The sequence below is a fragment of the Hipposideros armiger genome, unplaced genomic scaffold, assembly GCF_001890085.2.
Source record: "Hipposideros armiger isolate ML-2016 unplaced genomic scaffold, ASM189008v1 scaffold_390, whole genome shotgun sequence".
Classification (NCBI taxonomy): Eukaryota; Metazoa; Chordata; class Mammalia; order Chiroptera; family Hipposideridae; genus Hipposideros; species Hipposideros armiger.
Window position 1 is genome coordinate 387,300 of NW_017731740.1, and position 19,368 is coordinate 406,667.

A 19,368-nucleotide genomic window follows, 5' to 3' on the forward strand; every position below is an offset into this window, starting at 1 on the left:
CCCTCCCACCCCTGATATCATGCTTATCTATTACAATTCCATTGACTCCATTCCCACACTCTACTCCATGTCCCGTGACTATATGTATATATAATTATAGTTGACATACAATATTATTCAACATCAGCTTCAGAAATACAGTGAAGTGGTCAGGCCTCTACACCGACTATGAAGTGGTCTCCCCAACAGGACATGAGTCCATCTGGTCCCCTAAGAAATATTTACAACATTATTGATTATATTCCTCAGACTGTCTTTTTCTATCCCTGAGGCCATATTGTAATTAGAATGGTTCATTTTTAAGTGAACTGGCAGGGAGCTTTCTGTTATGATGTTCGATCCTAAATAAAGACCAGGCGAATCTTTATTCTTGGATATTGACAGCCACACTTGTTACTCTTACTAGTCCATTAGACAGTTCATTAAATAGTTTAGATAAGTTTAGATAAGATCCTGATCCCGACTTTAATTTTTACTTTATTTACTTATTCATTTGTTTATCAATTTTAATTTAGTCATTCACTCATTTACTCATTTTATTTATTCATTTTGTAGCAGATAGAGGACTGTATATTCCAACTTTCAATTAATCCCACATTTTTAGACCTGCTCTTAAGTTCCATTGTACCTGTTGCCCAACTCAAGAGCTTCTATGGGGTTCGACTCAGCATGCTGGCTTTTGTTTTTTTGTTTTTTTTTTCATTAATAATATTTTACCTGCTTTTTGTACTATAGGAATTTGAGTTTTCTTTTATATTAATGGTCTTCTTTCTATTCTATTTAGTGCTGTGAATTTAAGCCTTTAAAAAAATCCATTACTACTATCTTAATGGTTTCTTAGAAAAAGGATGCTATAAATACATGTGTTTAATTAGCATACCATATTAAACCTGAGGTCTCTACATCCTTCTTTTTAATAGCTGTACAGTAATCAATTGTATGGATGTTTTGTTATATATTAGCTTGTCTTCTACTGATTAACAGTAAATTTTGTGACACCAAACACTGCTGCTATGAACATTTTTGGTCATACCTCTATGCAGATGTGTATCTGTAGAATAAATTCCTAGAGGTAGAGTGTTGGATTGAAGGTGGTTGGAAAGTTCCTCTTTGGAGCATGTGTGTGTTTTTGGAAAGTGATATTGCCTAGTGATTAAAAGCATGAACTCTGGGGCCAGGCTGCCTGGGCTCATAATCCTGGCTGTCTTCCTTAGTATTGCTGTGACCCTGGGTAAGTTACTTAAGTTTCTATGTCTTGTTTACCTGATGGGTAAAAAAGAGAATGAATAATATCACCTTTCTCCTAAGGTCGAAAGGATTACATGAGTTAATTTGCTGAGATTTATTTCTGATAGTAAACACTCAATAATGATTATCTGTTCATGTTCTTCTAGGTCAGACTTAATAATCACCTTAGGAAAAAAGAAGCCACTATTTTTGGGGGGCTGGAGTGGGCACTCTAGCTAGTGCTCCTGGGCACATCCCTTGGGGGAGGTAAAGTGGTGCCTGCAGCAAGGCTGCAAATTGGGGACAAAGAGAGAGATCCCGCTGACCTTAGGGATCTCAGAGCTTTCCTGCCTAATAGTCTACTGCATGTAGCCACTTGTTAACCGTGTTCTCTCTAGCTCTAGACAGCGCTTGACACATAGTTGAATGAATAAATGAATGAGTGAAGGAAACCAGGCTTAAGAATTATGTTTTCTTCTCTTTATTTCCTTCCTGTCATCCTCAAGCCTTCAGTCAAGTCTTGTTCACTGTTATAGCCTCGCTTTATTGTAAGCATGCTTGGGAGAGAAGGGACAGAGAAGGAGGGGCATGTGAGGGAAGCATCAGGAGATTATCCTGCCTGAAGGCAGGGTAGCAACTGGGGCAGAAAAGAAGCCAACACGTTTCCTAGGGCTCCCGGAATCCTTATAGGGGAGCCTGCTCAAAGCCTGGCCCTCCTGCTAGCCTGCAGGACTGCTCGCACTGGGGTGTTAAAAGGAGAAGGATCTCTTAAGATTGGGAAGTCTGGTGTATTTAGGTTAGCACAGAGCCTGCTATGTTGCCGCCTCTAAGTAAATGGCAGCTTTTTTATATCTTACTTCTCAATTTTGGTTAAGACAAATAAAGTCTGCATTTGATGCCATATCTACTCTTCTTCAGGCTATCTCTGACTTTGTGTGTGATGGATATGACTGCCCATTTTGGACGTCTTCCCAGCACAGCTGTTATGTTGATAAGATGATTGTCAGGTAGAATAAGATTCAAAGACCAGATAGGGTAGCAGGGATCTTTGGCTTTCACCCAGGCTTCCTCAGCAGCGTAACCTTGCTTCTTGAAAATGTGAAAGAATCAGTTTCTGCCTCTGTAAAGTGGGGATTAGTGCTATAATATCTACCACCTGTCTGGGCTTTAGAGCTCATCTTGACATTAAATGGAAAGAGAGAGCAACCAAATAAATTAGAATGGGTAACAGACCCTGAGATTTTGACCTGAAAGTCACTATTCATGGTAAAACCGTAATAGTATTATGTTTCTCTAATATTCCTAGCAGATGTTTGGTGAAGGAAAAAAAAATCTTGATTTGGAGCAGTGTCAGAATCTGGTTATAATTTCTTATCATTTCTTTCACAGTTCACATAATAAAAATAGAAGATGTATGTTCAAAAGGGGGTTATTTTCTGAAATTAAGTAATATATACAGTAGATGGACAGAACACACACTCACACATACATAATACTTGTGTTAATTGTTCGTGTTGGCTCATCTTTTTATTTGTTTTTCTGTTTTGGTGCTGTTGAAAATAACCAAGGACTTTGTGTGAGTAGTAAAAAAGCAAATTAACAAAGACGCAATTATAGTTACCAGAAGGGACAATATGAATTCTGAAGCCAGGGAGCGTGTATGGGGGAAAGATTCAGGATAGCTCTGGAAATGTCCTTTCTGGAGCTTTCGAACAAAATTTGGATCTCTCCAGACAAAAGGTTCAAGTCGACCTCCTCTTTTAATAATGAAACAGCTGCCAAGGTCGAGGACTCTCTTGAGGGTCTTCATTTGTGATGGCTATCTGGGTGGTGTTTGTTTTGTTTGGGGGAATAAATATTTGAAGGGGGTAACCAAAGAAGGTTATGTTGCTGTTATGATGTTATTGATACACAGGCTGACGCTATTATGGTGGAGGCTATCAGGCTACATTATCTTTATGCCTCCAAGGTAACCTGAAGCAACTGTCTATTGACTTGGCACTACCTGCCACTGAAGCGTCTGCCCTGCCTGGGGACTGTAACCCAAGCCAACCACATGCCTCGCAGACGGCTTTCTTTAGCCACTGACAGCAGCGAGGAAGGAAGAGCGTGAAATCACCTGGGATGAACGAAATCACCTGGGACGAACGAAATCACCTGGGATGAACGCTTCTGCTGGGGGATTAGCTGCTGAATGACTCTCAGGGAGGGTGGCCTTGCCATCGCCTAAGCTATTTAGAGGCAACCACTAGAAAGTCCTTCTCTTCAGGCAAGGAAAGAGTTACTATAAGGAAACTGGAGGCGATCTGAGCCTCTGGAAATTTTTCTGTCCCCTTTGAACTTTGCCATGTTTCCTTTCAGGTCATGTCCACATGGAAAGCAAGGCTCGCCAAAAGACTGAAATCTCCATCTAGAAGGATGCATCCATTTCCGTGCTCAGCTCTGCTGGCCTGTTTTGGGAATACAAGGGAGAATGCTCCCTTCAACCAGCCCAGCGCGCCTGATACTCATTCCGCCATCTATGATCAGCCCATGGCCAAAGGGGGCTGCCACCCAAGTCACCCAAGGGGGGAAGAAGGAACGGCAGAGAAAAGGCGAGATTCCGGCACCCGTTCTGAGAGAAATGGCAGTGCCAATCGGAATTCAAGTAACCACTCTGCTGCCCAGCCTGCTGAGACCTCTGAGGATGTGCTCGGGTCCCTGGATGGTAAATTGGACTGTGAAGCAGTTACTTTTCAGACTTCTATCCCCAGACCATCAATTATTGAAATGTCAGTGGTGAGTGAGTATTCCGGATGCTATTATAGAAGGAATGGTGTTGGGGGTGGGGGGGAGTTCCGATCATTTGGTGAATGCCTTCAGGGAACAAACTTGTTTAACATTCTAAGTGCCTAGACTTTGAGGGGAACTCTTACTAGGGAGAGGAAGTAAAGCTTTTTAAATTCTCATAAAGTTCTCAGAGGATGTGAGGGGAGGCAGTGACAGCAAGCACTGAGGCTGTAGCAATGACCAATATTGACCTTTAATTAACTGCCTGTGGTGCTTTCAGAGCCAACAGTGTCTCAGTAAAAGATGTGGAGTAATGCAGTCTGGGAAAGCATTCTTTTTTTATTTTTTACTGGTCTGTGAAGTTTATTTATATGAAAATCCACACCAGAAAAGGTTAGATTATAGAATTTAAGCAATTGCTTCTACTTGAAATGAATCACATGGTATCAAAGCAACCTGGGAAAATTTGGAAATGGTGATCATTGTATGCATAGCAGTCAAGAAAAGAATGAACTGATATAACCCATTCTGAATATGGGTGTTTCTGTGTTTGTTGTCTGAGATTTAAAGGCAGGAGAAGGACGTTATTTGAAAGATATGGTGCTGCTGCTCTTAGAAAGCAGTATCTTGACTTATTTATCTCACTTGTTTTTTTGGAGTTACTGAATTTTAATTGTTTTGTTGAGACAGTATTTTGAATAGTATGATTGGATTGAACTGCACAATCATTTCAAAATTCTTGGTAGTCCCAATTTGGGGAGGCTGTGTGGATGTAGGGTTTCTTGAATGGCGTTTTCCAAAGATAGCCCCTGAGAGCGTTTTTTGGTCGTATTCCCGGCCAAGTAGCTTAGGACCAGGCTTATATAACTGAGAAGTCTTTGGGGATCCATTACTAAGATATTCTGATTTTTAAAAACTCTTTTTTTTCTATTAAGTTTAACAAATCATTTTTGTTTGACTTGCTGACTTGAATCCAAGAAGCCTCATGAGCAATGGAAACTGCCAAACAGTGAAGACAGGGTTAATATATTCTACAAGCTTATATTAAATAATTAAATGGGCACAGGATTTCAACAAGCCCTCTGTTATAGCAAGAACTATAATGTTTTGTTTTCTAGTGCCACTAAATCAAACCCCAAGCAAACAAACAAACAAAACCCCAAACATTTGTTCAATTTTCAGTGTATAGCCACACCCAGATTAAGATATTTTTCATAGTACTATAGTTAGCTGAGTGGACGTCAAGGCCAAGTTTATATCTGTTGCATGTTAAAGGAACTAAGGTGTACTGTTTTAATGAACTGGAAGACTTTCTGTTGGGTAGAGATGCTAGTAACCCAGGACCCATCCTATACTGCTAAGTACAGCAGCAAGTATAGAGAGTTGACTTGATTTCATCTTTTTGTTTTAAGGGCATATATTTCAAGGTAAATATGTGTATTTTAATAACCAATTAAACACAGCGAGGTAACATCCATATTTATTATCCACTTGGTATGATCAAAACCATGGACAGACTACAGAGGCTGGGCAGGCTTTATGATGAAACCAGCCCTAATGCAAGGCTGAATATAAATGTCCCCAAGAGAGACATACACATAATGGTTCAAAGGAGGTTGGAGAGTCTGAAAAGATATATTGCAGGCGAGGTGGAATTTGAGATTGGTCTGGATGGAAGGTTAAGATTTTTAAAGGCAGAGATGAAGGGGAGGATGTTGCAATAAAAGGAAATTGTATGAACCAAACCATTGATGTAGGGGAATGTAGCACAGGGGTAGATATATCAGAATGGCTGAATTGGGGCGATACCTGTAAAAGTAGATTGAGGTCAGAAGTGGGATGTCTGGAATGCTGTGTGAGAAGCTAATTTCATAGGCAGTGGCAAAGCTTTGAGCCAAGAAACGTGATGCTTGGGACTTCACTCTGGGAAGATAAATACGTAGGGCCTCGTGAGGTGGATTAGAATTGGGAAGGCTGGAGCTGAGAGGCCATTGTGATATTCCTATCCAGAGCATAGTTATAACAGGAACAGCAGGAAGGTGAGGTGGGAGGGGCAGAGAAGGGACGGACCCCAGGGCAATAGTTGACTCTAGGGTCCAAACTATAATAGATAGAGAGGGAGATGAGACCAAACAGGCAGCGATGAAATGAAAACACTGCATAGTTAAGTGCCACGGTGTGCGGAAAGAACAGGTTCTGTGGGCATGGTAAATGGGCATCAAATCTGGATTAGTTCAAGTGTGAGGAACTGGCATTTACAGAGCACCTGCTGTACGCCAGCATTTTTCTAAGTTCTTTATCTGGAGTATTCCCTAGAACCCTGGTCACATAATCTTATAGTTCCCATTTTTTGGATGAGGACATTGACACGTAGAGCAGGTAAGACACCTGCATGAGGTCACATAGGGAGAAAGTGATAGAGTCCAACAGAACCCAGCACTGCTTCATTCCAGCGTCCGACCTCTGAATTCTAACATGCGTCTCCTGCTCATTATTATTATTTGTGTGGTGTCTGAGGATTTACAATAAAATATTCATACACAATCTCATGTGACATACAATCAAATTTCAATTCCATGTGTATACATGTCTATGTAAATATATCTACGCACATAATAATAATTTTTACTATTTGCTTTTTATTAACTTGCTTAACCTTTAACCTGAGATAAAACTTTCTATCTCAGTTTTATGGTGTGTGACCTGTGGAAAGGGACACTTCCCACTTTGCATCCTGTGATGACAAGGCTCCACTGATGACAATGGGGGACTGCTTTGAGATCTTCTGATTAAATGTGCCACAGGACTGCCCAGATTTTTCATTCCCTGGTAATTTTGCCGTGACATGTTTCCCTTCATCAGATGATGAATGAGTTTCTTTTGTTATAGTCTTGCCTGGAGGTAAAAATATTCCCCTTTTGGATGCACTGATCCTCATCATCATTTAAGCTGCCTTGGCAGAGGCAACAAATAATACTTTTCTTTTTGAGTTCAGCCTCAGGACATAATCATAGTGAAGAGATGGGGACAAATGAGCCCCTCTATCTATCTTTAGTTACCCGGTGGTCAGACAGGAAGATGATTCATTTAAATTTTTTGTTGTTGTTGTTCTTAGATTCTACATATAAGCAAAATCACATTGTATCTGTCTTTCTCTGTCTGACATACTCCACTCAGCATAATACCTTCCAGGTCCATCCATGCCACTGCAGATGGCAAGATCCCATTCCCTTCCATGGCCGAGCAATATTTCATTGTATATATGTACTACCTCCACTTTATCCATTCATCCATCCACGGACACCTAGGTTGGACACCCACGCTGCCTCCTTATCTTGGCCATTGTAATAAATGCTGCAATGGAAACAAAACAAAACAAAAAAGCTGTGATAATAATACTTATACCAGGCTAGATAGACTTTAAAACAAAGGGTATAACACGTGATTCATTTAAATTTGAAACAACATCTGGTCTTAGGGGAAAAGCTCAAGGTAGGGAAGCCAAGTGGAGAGGAAAGGTTTCTGTGTGTGATTCTATGTGCACATGTCTGTGTTTATAAAGTGATGCTGATTAATCTGCAGCCTTTGTGTGGTCGTCTTCCTTATTCCAGGCCTGAAATCAAGGTGATGACAACCCCCACATTGGAATGTGTCATATCTGCTAGCTTCTGATTATAATTTGTTTCTTTCTTTGTGGTCTTGTAATTGAAGTGCCTTACAATTGGTGGGATGGTAGAGCCAATGAAATACAAAAGTATGCTATTTGTTTTTTGCCAAGAGTTACTGTGTCCTTACTCTGCTCCAGGACAGCAATAGCCCTGGGGAAACAAAGATGATTAAGACACAGGTCCTTAAATTGTTTCTATGCTGGTGGAGGAGACAGCTGGGTAAAAAGGTAGTGTCAGTGCAGTAAGAGAAAGCTTACGGGTCAACACTGGATGCCACAGAAGCTTGTGGAAGTGGCTCCCATCTTAGCCTTGGGAAGACAGGCGAGGCAGAAATACATGGAGGAGAAGGGCTTCTACTTCATTCTTTTATAATTTCACACAGGACCCAACGCTGCACCCCTCCTAGTTGAATGGTGCTACTTTTCTCCTCTTTCCCTGCCCCTTACCAATGTTGGCAGTATAAGAAAGGCACACTTCCCACACTAGGCAGCTTCAAGTAGTTTGGTAGTTTCAGAAAGTCTGTCCATAGCAGTTGTAAGTTTTACCTTTTTCTTACTTCAACAACCTAGTGAGCCTGACCCAGGAAGAGGAAGTAATTGTGGTTTGGGAAATCATCCCTGGGTATTTTAACTAAAAGTCAGTTTTACACAAAGAAAAGGAAATGGCCCATCTTGGAGTTGACAATGGCATTGATTTTTGTAACGGGCTGGTTTTGCTCCTGGACAGAGAAGTGGTAACCAGGACATCCCAGAACCCACATGATGGCCTGGACCAAGCCTCAGAGGCTCAGGCAGTCACTGCTGCTTAGGGTCTGAGTGGTAGCCATCTAAAAACACAGCTTTAGCCTTTTCTAAGAGAAAATCTCTTGATACCCACACTTAAAAGAGCCGGGTGTTTAAATCAGAACGCCCTGTTAGTTGTAAGCCATAGGGACTGACTGTCAGGATTGGGCTGACTAAACCATGTACTTCCTCCGCAGGAAAATTACACATAGAGAGAAATGTTAACCAGAAATTTGTTGGAGAGTATAGACTCAGAGGAAGAGGGAGCTACGTTTTTTTATTGCAGTAAAATAAATATAATGTAAAATTTACAATTTTAATTATTTATAAGTGTACAGTTCCATGGGATTAAGTATATTCACATTGCTGTGCAACCATCACTACCATCCATCTCTAGAACTTTTTTCATCTTTTCCAACTCAAACTCTGTACCCATTAAACACTAGCTTCCCATTCACCCCTTTCCCCATCCCCCGGGAACCACCTCTCTACTTTCTGTCTCTGTGACTTTACTCTAAGTACCTCATGTAAGTGTAATCACACAGTATTTGTCCTTTTGTGTCTGGCTTATTTCACTCAGCATAATGTCCTTGGGGTTTATCCACGTGGAAACATGTGTCAGAATGTCCCTCCTCTTCAGGGCCGAATAATATTCCATTATATGTATGAGTACATACCACATTTTATTTACACATTCATCTGTGTATGAATACTTGGGCTTTTTCACTTTTTGACAATTAAGAATAATGGTGTTATGAACATGGGGGGTACAAATGTCTCTTCAAAACCCTGTTTTCAATTCTTTTGAGTATATACCCAGAAGTAAAATTGCTGGATCATAAGGTAATTCTATCTTTAACTTTTCAAGGAACTGACATACTGTTTTCTACATTGGTTGTACCACTTCATATTCCCAACAGCAAAGCACAGGGATCCAATTTCTCCACATCTATGTCAGGAGTTTTTGTTTGTTTGTTTGTTTTAAATCGTTTATTTATTTATGTATTTATGTATTTATTTATTTATTTATTTGGGTACAGCCATGGTCATTGGTTACATATTGCTTTTATGCTACAGTGACATAGTTGACTCTTTTAAGGAGGGCGCAGCTCAGAGTGACCCATGCGGGGATTGAACCGGCAACCTTGGTGTTATCAGCACGACGTTCTAACCAATTGAGTTAGCCGATCACCTCTGTTTTGATAATAGCCATCCTAATGGGTATGAAGTGACATCTCACTGTGATTTTGCTTTGCATGTCCCTAATGATGAGTGATGTTGAGCATCTTTCCATGTGCTTATTGGTCATTTTTGATCTTTGGAGAAATGTCTACTCAAGACCTTTTCCCATTTTTTAATTGTTTGGGTTTTTTGGTTGTTGTTGAATTATAGTTCTTCATGTGTTTTGGATATGAATCCCTTGTAGATATATGATTTGCAAATATTTTCTCCCATTCTATGGGTTGCCTTTTCAGTCTGTTGAAAGTGTCCTTTGATGAACAAGATTTTTTATTTTGAAAAAGTCTAATTTATCTATTTTTTTCTTTTGTTGCCTGTCCTACTGGAGTCACATTTAAGAGATCATTGCCAAATTTAATATCGTGAAGCTTTTTCTCTATGTATCATTCTAAGAGCTTTATAGTTTTAGCTTTTACATTTAGGTCTTTGATCCATTTTGAATTAATTTTTGCATATGGTGTAAGGTAAGACTCCAAATGCATTCCTTTACATGTGGATATCCAAGTTACTCAACACCATTTGTTAAAAAGACTGTCCTTTCTCTATTGAGTGATCTTGGCAACTTGTGAAAAATCACTTGACCATACATGTGAAGGTTTATTTCTGGGCCCTCTATTCTATTCCATTGGTTTATATGTCTGTCTTTATGCCAGTACCACACTGTTTGTTTGGTATGTTTTGATTACCATAGTTTTGTAGTAGGTTTTGAAATCAGTAAGTGTGAGACTTCAAAGTTTGTTCTTCTTTTTCAAGATTATTTTGGCCATTTGGGGTCCCTTGAAATTCCAAATGAATTTTAGGATAGGTTATTTTATTTCTGGGGAAAAAAAACATCATAAGAATTTTGACAGGGATTGCACTGAAACTATAGGTTGCTTTGGGTAGTATTGATATCTTAACAATATTTGGTCTTCTAATCCATGAACATGGCCTGTCTTCGCATTTATTTGTGTTTAACTTCTTTCAGCAATGTTTTGTAATTTTCAGTATACAAATCTTTCACCTCAGAGGTTAAGATGATCCCTAAGTATTTTATTCTTTTGATGCTTCTGTAAATGATATTTTCTTAATTTCCTTTTCAGATTGTTCATTGTTGGGGCATAGAAATACAATTGGTTTTTGTGCATGGGCTTTGTATCCTGCAATTTTGCTAAATTTGTTTATTAGTTATAATAGTTTTTTTATGTGTGCTTGTGGAATCTTTATGGTTTATACCTGTAAGATCATATAATCTGTAAATAGGGAATTTTATTTCTTCCTTTCTAATTTGGATGGCTTTTATTTCTTTTTCTTGTCTAATAGCTCTGGTTGGAATTTCCAATACTATGCAACAACACTGTGTTGAGTAGAAGTGGCAAAAGTGAACATCCTTAGTTTCTGATCTTAGAGGATAAGTTTCAGTCTTTCACCATTGAGTATGATGTTTCCTTTGAGAATGATGTGGGTTCTTCATATATGGCCTTTATTGTGTTTTAGTAGCTTTTTTCTGTTCCTAATTTGTTGAGTATTTTTATCATGAAAGTATTTAAAATTTTGCAAATATTTTTTCTGCATCAATTAATGTGCTCATATGTTCTTTTTTCCATTCATGCTGTCAATGTGGTGTGTTATATTGAATGCTTTTTTTTCTATGTTGAACAATTCTTGCATTCTAGGGGCAAATCCTACTTGTTCCTTTTAGTATATGGTGTAATTCTGTTTGCTAATATTTTAGTTGAAGTTTTTTTGCATTAATAGTCATCAGGGATACTGGTCTCTGGTTATACTGTAGTATCTTTGTCTGACTTGGGTATCAGGGTAATGCTGGCCTCATAGAATGAGTTAAGAAGTGGTACCTCTTGTTCAATTATTTGGAAGAGTTTGAGAAGGATCAGTCTACAATGTTTGGTAGAATTCATCAGTGAAGTCATTTGGCCCAAGACTTTTCTTTTTTGGGGGTTTTGGTTACTGTTTCAACCTTCTTACTAGTTTTATAGCTCTATTCAAATTTTCTCTTTCTTCATGACTCAGTCTTGATGAAGTGGAGCTACTTTGAAAGCATCACCAAAGTATGGTAATTACAACCATGATTACCACTTTTTGAGCACTATTAATAGACTAGGCATGGTGCTAAGTGCTTTACATGGAGTAGGTCATCTGATCTTTCTAATACTTTTAATGTTAGTTCCTGATAATCTCAATCAATCCTCTGTTCAAAGCCCTCCAATGGCTCCCCAATTCCCTTAAGAGTAAAAGTCAAGTCTCCACAGTGGCTCACAGATCCTATACAAAGTATCCCCTAATTACCTCTCCGAACTCACCTCCTACTGTTATTACTTATGGGGAAACTAGGACTCAGGAAAATTAAGCATCTGATATATTTCCACTCTAAGGGTAACACTTCCAGCAGACCGAGAAGCTCAAATCAATGGGTCAAGGCATGACTTCCTCAGGCAGTGCAGAACTCATGATACCAATAACTAAATAGCTGTGTATTTTTCTCTCCTTGTCTAGGCTCCATGCCCATCTTTCCTCTTTTCTTGGCAGAGTCTTTGTTAAAACCTGGGGTAGCTTAATTAATTGGGTTTCAGCTTCCTTGGTTAGAATCAAATTCCAGCCATGCTCTCTTGAAGATGCATCCAGACCATTTAATTGGAATTTGGTGTTAAACTCCTGGGTGCCTATTTGCAGAAAAACTTTTGGAGGTGTTCACCTCTGTAGGCAATTTCTCATTCAACAATTGATTTTTATTTTCAAATGTCTTATAGTTGTCCCGAAGTCAAACCTTGGGAGCAGAGAGAGCAGTGCTGCTTAGAAGCATATTGTAAACGTGTGTGTAAACTTCTGTCACCCCTCATCCCACCCTAACTTTACATCCTCCTTATTTAAACATTATTGCAGGCAACTCTGTTGGGCTGCATTTCCGCTTTCTAGTGCAAAGCAGTTTTCCTGCATTTCTTTAGAATAAAATCTTCCCTTCCTTTTTCTATAGGCCCTACTATAGGCTCTACTAGAAGAGAACAGAATTCGAGGCTAGTTATAAAAGCAAATATCCATTAAGGAAGCTCTCTGCTAGATGAATGATTTGACATATTTTTTAATAGAAAGCAACCTACAGATCCACGCAATCAAATGTTAGTTTTCTAGTCTTTCTCATGCTCCTGAGGGGGGAAAAACCATGAACTGCCCCAGCCCCAAACATGGAGTGTATCTTAATGAGATGGTGGGAGTCTCCTCTTTTAAGCCCTGATAATTTTTTATGCTAGGTTTCTACTTTCAAAAGATGTTAAATACACGATAGCACATGACATCCCCACTGAACTCAGACAGGAATTTTCCAATCCAGATATTCAGTTGCATCCCAACTGGAAAAGAGAGAGACAGCTTCTTGACCTCTCTTAGAATGAAATAAAACAAATAGTCCTCATCAAACCATGCAGCTATACATTGTACAGCTTTGCCTATTGGAGACCATCCACAAAAGACTGCAGAGAATGGCAAATAATGCAAAATTTTCAGACAATGTAGAGCTGAAGGGCACATTGATTCCAAACTAAGAAATACATGTTGATTGTATAATTTCACCAAATTTTAAAGCGTCATTTTCAGTGTGGATATTCCTGCATTTACAATTCAGATAAGAATGATAAGTGTTTTCTAAGAAGGTGCTGATACTTTGGAAGGAGAAAGGGAGAGGTTGGCCCATTTTTGATCAGCATCTATTTCTAGCTCATCAGAGAGAATCTGACAATCTGCCCTCATTTTCACAGGTGGTTAAGGAAATGGCAAGGTGTACTTCGCAGATAGACAATGGCCTGGAGTGTCTAACCAAAGAACCACCAAGGAGATGCCAATTCACTGACAAGACCCATTTCCCCCAAATACCTGCATCTGTGAAATTGGAATTTCCAGCCTCTTGATTATATAACATGCAGTTATACTCCAGTTAAAAAAGCAAACGCCAATATTCCACTCACTGGGTATGCTGGAAACTTTAAAATTTCCTACACTCTAGTAACCACAAGAGCCAGTTGAATGAATGTGCTATATCAATCATGGGATGTTAGAGGTTTGTTTTTTGTTTTTGTTTTTTTTTCCAGCTAAGGACATGTGTTAACCTGATTTGAATGGCCTCGGGTTTTTCATTCACATTTTCTCCTTTCCAAAGAAAATAGTGCTCATCAAGTTAACACCTTTTCCAATATGAAGTCCACAGACTTGGTTTTGTAATTCCACACCAGGGGAGGTGAGAGTTTAGATATTTGAGGTAATTAGAGGAAGGGGGAGCCCCCATAAAGAGCACAGGAGCTACTATGGGAAATATTTATGAGTTTGTTGTGGGAAGCTGGTTTGTGGGTGTCCCACATTCAGTTAGAAGGAAAGTGACAACTCAGGTAACTATTAGAACCTAAACACGTAGGCATGATTTGGTTGTCCATAGAAAAAAGAAACTTCCCCTCAAATGGGCCACCTGCATGAGGAAAGTCAGTTTCTGTAACTTAAAACATCAAATCTCAAAAAGATGTTTCACATTATTTATTACTAATAGTAATTAATGTACAACAACTTGCAAATAATAAGCTGACTTTAAATTTATTTTTATATAAAACAATGCATAGTCTTATGAAAGTTTCAAATATGATATACGTACACTTGTAATTAGAGCTAATTCAAAGTTATCTCTTTTTTAAAAAATCACTCATATGTGGTCAAGTAATCTTTGCCAAATGCACCAAGAATATACAATGGGGAAAAGATAGTTGCTTCAATAAATAATGTTGGGAAAACTGGATATCTACATGTAAAGGAATGAAATTGGACCCTTATCTTGTAACATACACAAAAATCAATTCAAAGTGGATTAAAGACAAATGTAAGACACAAAACCTTACATCTCCTAGACGAATATATAGGGGGAAAGCCCCCTGACATTAAGTCTTGGCAATGAGTTTTTGGATTTGACATAAAAAATACTGGCAACAAAAGCAAAAATAAACAAGTGGGACTATATTCTTGTAAGTCTAAAAATCTTCTGCAGAGTAAACAATCAACAAAATTGAAAGTAAACCTATATGTTGGAAGAAAATATTTGCAAACCATGTATAAGATAAGGGGCTAATATCTAAAATATGTAAGGAACTCATACAACTCAATAGCATAAAAACAAACAACCCAATTAAAATATGGACAAAATCCCTGTATAGGCATTTCTCCAAAGAAGACATATAAATAGCCAATAGGTATATGAAAAGATGTCAATATTACTAATCATGAAAGAAATGTAAATCACCACCACAATGAGCTATCACTTCATACCTGTTAAGAAGACTATTATCAAAAAGCCAAAAGATCAAAATGACAAGGATGTGGAGAAAAAGGAACCCTCATACACTGCTGGTGGGAATGTAAACTGGTGCAGCCACTATGGAAAACAGTATGGCAGTTTCTCAAAAAATTAAAATTAGAACTACCATATGATCCAGTAATCTCACTTTTGGGTATACGAGGGAAATAAAATCACTACCTGGAAGAAATATTTTGCACTTCCATGTTCACAGTGGCGCTCTTCACAGTAGCCAAGACATGGAAACAACCTAAGTCATAAGTGTCTGTCAACAGATGAATGGATAAAAAAAATGTGATGCACACACACACACACAGAGGTAACTGTGAGAGGATGGATATGTTAATTAGTGAATTGTGGTCATCATTTCACAATGTATACATATATCAAAACATCACGTTGTACTCCTGAAACATACAATATTTATGTGTTAATCATATAAAATGTCACTCTCACTCACCTGCTCTCTGGTATACTCACTCAAGGGAGAAAGGAAGGAGACGGGAAGCTGGGGAGGGGCTGGCAATCCAGAAGTGCTGGCCACATTCCTGACTGATGGGTGTGAGGAAATCATGTACCCTGAGGCCAAATATAGGGTGAGATCCGGTCTAAGGAAGCTCTTGAATGGGAGCGTCAATGCATATCCCCTTAACCACCCCTAATTCCGAGAGAATACTTCATTTTGCAAAGGCAAAAATGCTGGTCAGTCATATACTTGAATACCATTCATTTCACCAGTGAAAAATGATTTCCAAAATCTCTTATGCTTATTAGTGCATCCTCTGGTTCAGATCCAGTTAATCTCATTTGAGACACTTGCTGTGGTCACCTCTGAATGCAAACTACTGATTAGGGTCCTTCAAATATTTAACCAACCACCACTGAGCATTGACTCCAAAGTGTTCTTTGCTCTCAAGAAGGAACACAAGGAAAAACGTGCTTAAGCTTGGCCTTCGGACATTGTTGGCCAAGATGGGAGGCTTGGCACCTCTGTAGCCATCCTGTGAGTGTGAGAGGACCAGCCTGGAAATAAAAGTACAATAAATCTAGAGATGGCAGAGCAGGCAGGCAAGCAAGAAAGCACCCAGGTCCTTGAGGATGCCATGGAGCCACTTCAAATGCACTAACTCTCCTTAGGGTATAGGTACTCAAAGTGTTTAACTGCAGTATTTAGAAATAATTACAAACTGCTTTAACAAGGGGGACCCAAACCCTGGAACTACCCTGGGAAATCTCCAGGTGGCATTACAGTCATTTCAAGTTCAACATGTTCAGAAATGAACTTTCCCCCTAAACTTTCCCTGTGTATCACTTTGGATGCTTTTAGCTGCAAGAAACAGAAAAACCTCCCTTGAACTTAGATAATATGGAAATGGATCATCTTACTGAAAAACAAGCCCTGATGTAGGGTGGCTTTAGGATTGATGGATTCAGCCACAGAGTATCTAGAGTCTTCCATCTCTGCTCAGCCATCCGTAACATTGGCTCCATCCTACTAGTGGTTTCCTCTGTTGTTGTGAAACAGCTATCAGTGGCAATTGGGCCACACGCTTCCCCATCCCCCCACTACCTGCACACTTTAGACAATTTCTTCTGTCTCTTCTCTGTCCCCCTTTTCTGAAACCATCTCCAATACCCAGTTCCAGGTTGGTGCCCTCTCCTGGGCTCCCCTGGCACTTGCTGTTTTCCTCAATTAAAGCACTTGTTGAATTGCACCTGTTTATGTGTCCGAATCTCTACTAGACCTTGAGGTCAGGGCTGTATATGTTTTTCTTTTTATCTTTTGTAGGTAGAATAATGCCTGGCACCTACAGGGCACTTAATAAATGCTGATTAAATAAAGGGTGAATCAATAAAATCAAAATCAGGGCAGAGGTTTATGGTACATGAGCTTTCATATATTCTTATCATTTAATCTTTGTTTAGTATGGCCGATATCTTTGTGTCCTATTCATTATTTTAGAAATGGATGGAAATCATTTAAGACTACACCAGGGGGTAGGGGCCAAGATAACTTTTCCCCTTGAAGAATGAACTGTTTATCACTCAGGTTTGAGAGGAAAAAACCCAGAAGAATTTATTTTGAAGTGAACTCAGCTAGAGGAAGCAGTTTCCGGTCAACTGTCTTTTTAGTCCATTTTCTGGCCCCTTCAGTGGATTTCCCACATGGCAAGGAACTACCCTCTTTATGCCTCTGTTTTCCTGTTTGCAAAATGAGGATCATGGGAGCATTTATGATTCTAGTACTGTCTTGGACAAAAATGACTATACAGGGCTTTAAGCATTACGGAAGAAAATATAGAATATTAATAACGCAGATAATGACACCATTAAAATGGGAGAAGAAAACAAAGAGATACATTTACCTCATTATCCTGTGACTTAATAACATGTGGAAAAGCATATGAATAATACTGTTCACATTACTAAGACACCGAGCTGCATTAAAGACACTGCCAAGAATGGTTTAAATTTTTTTTCCCCCACAATTGTGGCTTCACAATGCTTTTGCTTGAAAAAAAAATTTTTTTTCCCACTGATTTGCAGAGAACTCAATACCTCAAAGATGTTGTTAATCTGATTGAAGTGTGAAGCATGTGAGTTTGCACTTAATGGCTTACTTTCTAAATCAGAGATAAAAGCCAATGACTTACATATTATATTGTTAAGTTAGGGAGTGTTAACGGGGAAAAAAGTAATCTAATTTAAAGAGGAACCAATAATTTCAAATAAAATGTCCAGCAGGTTATTTCTTCGGTGCTTTCAGTAATTAGTGTGAAGTCTAGCTTTGAAGCTTTCAAGTCTTCATTCAGGCCTCCGTTCAGCCAACTTTAACGGGGGCCTAAAGTGTGCTGGGTTGGGTGCTGGAAAGTGTGCTGGATTGGGTGCTGGGCCTGCCATGAAGAACAAAGCACTAATCTTGCCTTTGAGTTGCTTGCTGTTAAGACAGGAGTCAGGCAAATACACAGCTGCAAGATGAGGTAAAAAATGTTAAAATAGCATGAACACTTATCTCATGTATAAGGCTTAGTGTTAAAAGCATTTATACAAGTATACACATTTTTCCTTTCCCATCCAATACAATTTCTGTAAGTCCTAATCTGATATATTAGTTTCTCATAATCACAATCTCAAATTATCGCATTTTGCTTTCTCCTAACTCCCCACTTCCATGCTGTCCTTTATCCTTCTTGACTCCGTATCTCCTGACTCATACTTAAGCTTCAGCATTTCTGCTGTCACAGTCTCTATCTCCAGGATCATTCATTCATTCATTCACCCTTCAACTGTTATTACAGGGACTCTGTAATTTTGGACAAAACAGGGACTCTGTCAATTTTGGACAAAACAAAACAAATAAGACTTACTTGGTTGTATGAGTGCAAAAACAAGTGCGAAAAAAGCGGGAAATGCAAGTAAAAAAAATCTGCAACCACTGTATAAGACGCACCCAGTTTTTAGACCCCAAATTTTTTGAAAAAGGGTGCATCTTATACATGGGGAAATACGATATTTCCTTCCCTTAAGATTGCCATCTGGCCAACAGAAACATCCGTAAGGGTACGGGAGCCATGACAGGAGTATGGCGTGCTAAGAAGGGAGGCAGTGAATTAATGCTGCACAAGAGCTGGGTCTTAAAGCTGAGAAGGTGTTCAGCAGGTGAGCAGGGCAGAGAAAGGCATTTTTGGCAGCAAGTGGCTGAGAACCTGACTCCAACTGGCTTAAATAGGAAGGGCATGTCTTATCTCACGGAACTACAAGTCCAGGGGTTGTCTCCTTCAGAGCTGCTGAAAGAAGTAGAGAGACAGAATCATGAAAAGACAGGGTACTTTTGCTGGTACCTGCAGGCTCTCAGGCAGACCCTCTCCCTGTCACAAGCCCATTTGGCTCCCCAGGGCATAGTAATCTCTCTCAAAATAGATAACTGGATTTTATTATTTTCCAATAAAACTTTCATTAAGAAGTTAAGGGAAATGGAACAAATATAGAAAGTGTTGAAATGAATGTTTCCAGAGCATAGATTTTCTTGTTAAACCCATTTGCTGGCACTGTTTTTCTTTCAGATAACCTGAGAACATATGTCAGTGGCCCAGCCCAGACTTTTTACCTCAGATAAAACTTTTGTGTTACTTGAGTCCTCAGGGACCAGCCTACTAGCACGTCCTGCAGATGGGGACCCTGGCTGGGCAGCTAGGACAAGCTGCGCCTTACTCCTCTCCTATCCCCTGCAGACATTCTCAAAGAGGTGCTGGCACTAACCTGTCTCCTGAATGACCCCTTGGCCTCAGATCTTTGAAACAAGATATTCTTCTCCCAGGCTACTTTTTTTTTTTTTTTTTTTTTACTTTATTGGGGAACA